This window comes from Carya illinoinensis, chromosome 4 (genome assembly GCF_018687715.1).
Source record: "Carya illinoinensis cultivar Pawnee chromosome 4, C.illinoinensisPawnee_v1, whole genome shotgun sequence".
In the NCBI taxonomy this organism is placed as follows: Eukaryota; Viridiplantae; Streptophyta; class Magnoliopsida; order Fagales; family Juglandaceae; genus Carya; species Carya illinoinensis.
In genome coordinates this window covers 10792955-10799926 of record NC_056755.1, presented here as the reverse complement: position 1 = coordinate 10799926, position 6972 = coordinate 10792955, and the positions used below count along the sequence as shown (strand labels likewise).

General features: G+C 32.3%; 1 pseudogene; it reads left to right on the top strand.

Moving 5' to 3' along the window:
* Positions 1-3289: 3289 nt before the first annotated feature.
* LOC122308337 lies at positions 3290-5076 on the top strand (annotated as a pseudogene).
* The last annotated feature ends 1896 nt before the right edge of the window (positions 5077-6972 follow it).

Below are 6972 nucleotides of genomic sequence, written 5' to 3'. Positions count from 1 at the left end.
GAAAGATCTCCTTTCTTTTTCACTCTATTGTCATCTATATTTGTTGATTTCATGATAATGCATGCCCCTGCCGCACTCCTGTTATTAGAACTCTTCATGAAGATATATATGATGTTCCTTTGATCTTGAGATTTGCTTTTATGCAACTCATTGTACTTTCTATCTAATAGGTAATCGGAAAAATATTCACAACATAAGAGAGACATCATTGTAAGTGAAATAAACTAGCCAGAATACACAAGCTTATCACAAGCATTTGCATCTCTTCTCAACAGTAAATGGCCGGTAGTGAAGCATCTTGGAAGAACAGCTCTCCAACCAACTACAGTCAACATGAATACAACAATAAATTGGTTTAAGTTTCATATAAATGAGTTCGGATTAAAATGGATCAACTTGATAAAACAGGATTAATAAACGGTCAATCCTCTTAAATCGCAAACAACCCATAAAATCTGTTTAAATTTTATTTAAAGATTACAATACAATATAAATATATATATATATAAATATATATATATATATATATATATATATATATATAAGTTTGTTATTGATATTATTATAAGTTAATATTTTAAAAGCATTGACATTTTTTATTGGTATTTAGTCAAATTTTTTGGAGATATTAATTATAACGTGGCTACTAAAATTTATATATACTAATTTTCATATAAAATTAAGTCAATTAGATCAAATAGATTATTTGAGTCAGTTGAACTTATTTACAGAAAACGGGTCAAGACGGTCGTGTTGTAATCCAATTATAATTGATTATTAAATAAATTATGCAGGTTATTTATATAAATCGTGATAAGGTTTTAAGTTTTGATCGATTTAATTGAGCAGATCGTGTTTAATTTAATGTATATAATAAAATAATCATATCTTAACGCGACAAGAATTCGATCGGTAAATATAAAGTATTTCCTAATTTATTAAAAACTCAGCATATCTCGTATGTAGGCCGAGTAAATGGCATGAAGATCAAGTTGTTGGGAGCCCGACAGCTAGACCAGCATGCATACAACGTACACCCATGGACCTGATGTTTGCCCAGTTATAGAAATGACATACTGCAAAGTTAGCCCTTCGTTGATCTAAGCCCATTGAGGTATGGATTTTATTATTTTTATTTTTATTCCTTTTACAATTGTTCATTTTCCTTTTACGTGATAACGCGTCTATTTTTACATCATTTTATTAAAAAAAGATTTTATTTTATATAAATTAATAAAAAAATGAAAAAAAGATTGTTATTGAATAATTTTCCTTAAATGAATAGAAATTATTTATTGTATAAAAAATAATTAACCTAAAAATTCCTTACAACTTTTTTAAAACTCTACAATATTACATGCAGATTGTTGCACTGGCAGACCCACGTTGGTCTTGAGGGGGGCAATGGCCCCCACAAAGTTTTTGAAAACACAATATATATCCCCTAAATTTTATACATAATTCTATAAAGATAGGAAATGCCCACCCACCCAAAAAAAAAAATTATAATCTCTATATACTCTTCCAAATTTTTAAAATTTCAATATACCTAAAAATTCATCTCTCTAGTTTTTTTGTTTCTTCCTTATAGTCCCAAAATTCTGTTTAATTTTTATATATTATTTATTTTTAAGGATGTGGCCTCTTCGAAATTAAACTTTAAACTAAGTTTAGGAGAAATAATAAGTTTATTAATATATATGGATCCCCTAATTTCTTTTGTTATACAATATTGAGCTTCTTAATATGAAATCTAAAGTGAAAATATAAGAAAAATTATTTAAGATCAATGACCTATATGAAAAATAGTTGCAAAGTTTTATCCTCTACACTCCATTGAGTAAGAAAAAAATTTATGTAAACTTTCAATTATAGCATTATATGTTTAATGTGACAAAAAAATATTTAGATTTTATATGAAATCTGATAAAGTAGCTTACATACTAGAATAAAAGATAACATTTTAAAAGATCTATTGATAGTTTATATGAAGAAAATAAATTCTAAATATTTCATTACAAAAATAACAATGGATGAATATTATTCTATGAAACATTATCGTTAGATTCTGAAACATATATTAAGTTGTGTTTTTATAATTTTATTTCTGCATGTACGTAGCAAATTACCGAAATATACTTTTATATGTAGTTATATTTTTGTAATTTTTCAATTTCTTTTTAATTTACATAAGAGAAATTATGTTAGTAGTTCTAGGATGTGCAAAGTCCGTCCACTCTTTTTAAAAAAAGTAGCTAGGTAAATCTAAAACTCACATGAAAGAATTATTTTTTAATGGAGAACCTCACTCTTTCTTCAAAGGCAATGCGTAGTGCTTAGTGCTTGCAACCTTACAACTGTATCTATTATTACTCTTTCCATAAATGTGTCATAGTAGAAAAGTTTGTTCCACCTCAACATAATTGTTGGTTCCGCCGTTGGTGCTTTGGTTCCTTTTTCACGTGGGGAAGAAATTTGCTCTATAATTATATGAAGCCATTACTACATACATGTGTTGTCTTAGAAAAACGGTTAACACGTGAAATCGGCCTAACTTGTCTTAAAACTTTAAATAAATAGAAATAGAAAGAAATAGACAATATAAAGAAATGAGTTAATCTCCTTGCATTCCACTTTCACAATATATTGCATTATTGGCCAAGTCTTCTCCCTGCGTTGCTTTCACTTGTCTTAAAACTTTAAATAGATAGAAATAGAAAGAAATAGACAATATAAAGAAATGAGTAAATCTCCTTGCATTTCACTTTCACAATATATATTGCATTATTGGCCAAGTCTTGTCCCTGCGTTGCTTTCATGCTTTGTCTAGCACAAGATTGAGAACAAGATGTGACATGAGCACAAGATGGAGAACAAATTGCATACTCTGCGTGGATCTCATGTTTTATACTTGGTGACGATCTTGAAATTTCTATTTGTCACGACACCCCGACCTGGGGGTTAGGATGGACTAGATTTCACAGCTTTTTGTTTTTTTTTTTTTTTTTTTTTTTTTTTTTTTTGTGATTAATTTCTGCATAGGTCGTTGTTAAATTTAGCCTTTGTTTGGTCGTTTTCTGTGTGCTGTAATTGATTAGTTCCTTTCATACATTCTCTAATTGAAATTTTCTTTCAAATTTTTGTTAGAATATTATTTTTTAATATTATTATTTTGAGATTTGAAAAGTTTGAATTGTTTATTGTATTTTGTGTGAGAATTTAAAAAAATTATAATGATGAAATCAGTTAAAAGACTTTTTGCTTCCAAAGCTTTCTAATCTTCTATGCAATTTCCATGTCCTGTATAAATACTCAGATATTGTAGCCAAAACAACATCTGAGTGAAATATGCCTATTATGGCTTGGATGTGGACAATACTTGTGCTAGCTATTCTTGCTTATCTCTTGCGAGAATGGACATGGAGAAGGATGAACAAGACTAAGAAACTACCTCCTAGTCCAAGAGGCTTGCCTATCTTTGGGAATCTTCACATGTTTGGGAAATTTCCTCATCGAGATCTTCATCGACTAGCCCAAAAATATGGCCCCATCATGCACTTGCGCTTAGGCTTTGTGCCCACCATTGTTGTCTCCTCCCCACGAGCTGCTGAGCTGTTTCTTAAAGCTCATGACCAGGTGTAGACCACCTAGTGAGTTTGCAAAGCACATCTCTTATAAGCAAAATAACTTGTCCTTCTCTCCTTATGGTCCTTATTGGCGCAACATTCAAAAGATGTGCAACATTGAATTGCTTAGCAACCACAAAATCAATTCTTTCATATCCATGAGGAAAGAAGAGCTTGGCCTACTGGTGAAGTTTATTGAAAAGGCAGCCTTTGATTATATGGCTGTTGATCTCAATGCCAAGGTCTCATCCCTCAGCACGGATATGAGTTGCCTTATGGTGTTGGGGAAGAAGTACATGGATAAGGATTTTGATGATAGGGGATTCAAGGCTATAATTCAAGAGGGTATGCATCTAGGTGCTACTCCTAACCTTGGTGATTACCTTCCTTATATTAGTCTCCTTGACCTTCAGGGGCTGACTCGACGCATGAAAGCTATTAATAAGATATTTGATGACTTTTTAGAGAAAGTTATCGACGCTCATGTCCAATCCAAAGAGTTAAATAAAATTAAGGACTTTGTTGATATCATGCTGAGCTTCATGGGGTGTGAAGACTCCGAGTACCGTGTTGAACGATCCAATATCAAGGCCATAATCTTGGTAATCATTCATTGAAGTTTTATACTATTTGATTCAAATTTGTTGTTGATCACTAATTTCCTGACAATGATTTCGTTGCAGGACATGATTGCAGGATCAATGGACACTACTGCAACAACAATTAAGTGGGCAATTTCAGAAGTCATCAAGCATCCAAGCGTAATGAAGAAACTTCAAAAGGAGTTGGAAGATGTAGTGGGCTTGGAGAGGATGGTAGAGGAGTTAGATTTGGATAGGCTGGAATACTTGGACATGGTTGTAAAGGAAACCATGAGGCTACATCAAGTAGCACCTCTACTGATACATCGTGAATCCATAGAGGACATCACTATCCAAGGCTTCCACATCCCCAAGAAGTCTAGGTTGATGGTAAACGTATGGGCAATTGGGCAAGACCCAAGTGTTTGGACCAATGCTGAGAAGTTCTTCCCAAAAAGGTTTGTTGGGAGTAGCATTGATGTCCGGGGACGTGACTTCCAACTTCTCCCATTTGGCTCTGGGAGAAGAGGCTGCCCGGGGTTACAGTTGGGTCTAACAGCGGTTCGACTCGTGGTTGCACAGCCTGTTCATTGCTTTGATTGGGAGCTTCCTAATAACATGTTACCAACTGAGTTGGACATGACCGAGGAGTTTGGCCTTACAGTTCCTAGAGCCAAACATCTACTTGCTATTCCCCGACGTTGCCTTCACAAATGAGAAAGAAGATCTCCTTTCTTCTTCACTCTATTGTTGTCTATGTTTACTAATTTCGTGGTAATGATGTCCAAGTCGCACTCATGTTTTTAGAACCCTTCGAGATATGATGTTCCTTTGAGTTTGAGGTTTGCTTTTATGCAACTCATTGTACTTTCTATCCAATATGTAATCGAAATAATATTCATAAAATAAGAGAGACATCATTGTATACCATCATACATAAGCTAATCACAAGCATTTGTAACTCTTCTCAACAGTAAATGGCTATCATATAAATTGAGTTTTGATAAAAAATGGCTATGAACCATGTTAAGGAGTTTTGATCGATTTAATTAAGTAGTTTGTGTTTAATTTAATGTATATAATAAAATACTCATGTCTTAACACGACAAAAATACGATAGGGAAATACAATGTATTTCCTATTTTATTAAAAACTCAACGCCTCTCATATGTACGCCGAACAAATGGCATGAAGAAGCTGTTTGGTGCCCGACAACAAGAGCAGCATGCATACAACACCCATGGATCTTATGTTTGCCCAATTATAGAAATGACATACTATTAAAAACAAGAATCTTTCTATTATTAAAAAATAAAAATAAATAGATTTTTAACGATTTTTACAATACCTTCCATTGAAAATAAAATTATGTTTTACATGATTTTATTAAAAAAAATTTATTTTACATAAATTTATAAAACAAAATGAAAAACATTGTAGATGAATAATTTTCCTTAAATGAATTGAAATTATCTATTGTATAAAAAATAATTAACCTAAAACTCCCTTACAACTCTTTTCTGGCTGTGAACTTTTCCTTCCAGTATGGTTGTTGGCAATCATTTCTTATCATAATTTTAGTTAGAAATACATATTTATACCAACAAAAAAAAAAAAAAAAATTGGGAGCATCTTAAATTAATTAAAAAAAAACATTAGTTCTTTCTTTAGATTGAATAAGATCACTAACACAATGCTTAGTAAATCTGAATATTAAGTATTAACAACATTTTCTAATGATTGGCCATCTTTTGTTTAGATTATTTGCATTCTTTCATCACTTTTATATTGGTTTAATATTTTATTTCATTTTTCACTTGAAAGATAATAATTTCACCAGTCTTTTAATTGACCAATAAAACCTATAACAATAATGTGAGCCATTTGATGATCTGTCTTTCCATTTCCTTTAGAAGCAGTAACAACCATAATCATTTCTTAAAAATGATTTAATATTTCATATTCAGATAATCCATCTATGTTTGACTCATGCATTGAATGGTTGAGTGACCATCAAAGCGTTTGAACACATATGTTTGACGTTCGAATGCTTTTATGCTTTCAATACCGTTTGAACGATTGTGTAATCGTTTGAGATTTTTGCACCTTTCGAATGCTTAATTATTTGTTCAAACTGTATAACGCAAAACATTTTTAAATTATATTAATTGGTTTATAATTTTGTGAGGTTTATGTATGATATTTTATAACTATTTTTTTTAATTTTATTTTTCAAATTTCAGGTTGACAATGTCTTATAGGGGGTGAAATCGTGGCAGACCAGGACAACCCCTAGCAAACCAGTTCGAGAGAGGACTATTTTGTTGGAACGTCAATCTTTGACTTTCAGGATCTTCTCTGGGAGGGTTGTTCCTTGCCAGCTATCTCCTTCGTACGTGGTTGGACACCTATCCTCAACCAGAACTACGAAGCATGGGACCTTGTTTCCTATATCAATATGTCTATGAGTTTTATAGAGAGCTCGATCGGTTGTTTCATATGTGATGATGACATATTCGCCGACACTTTCAGCAAACATACTTGTCAATTTCATTGATATCCCATGATTGCACACAACGTATCCGAAATTGGTGCCCAGTGAGTCTTCAGCAATGGGTGATGGGGAGACGGCTGAGGATGAGGGCTTTGATAGAGATGTACTCAATGGCCTCTCTGATCATGAGGTGAAGCAGTTGGTTGTTGGTTTAGATTCTCCTCCCTATGATGGGACGAAGAGCATCAAATATGAAAATTTATCTAGTTTT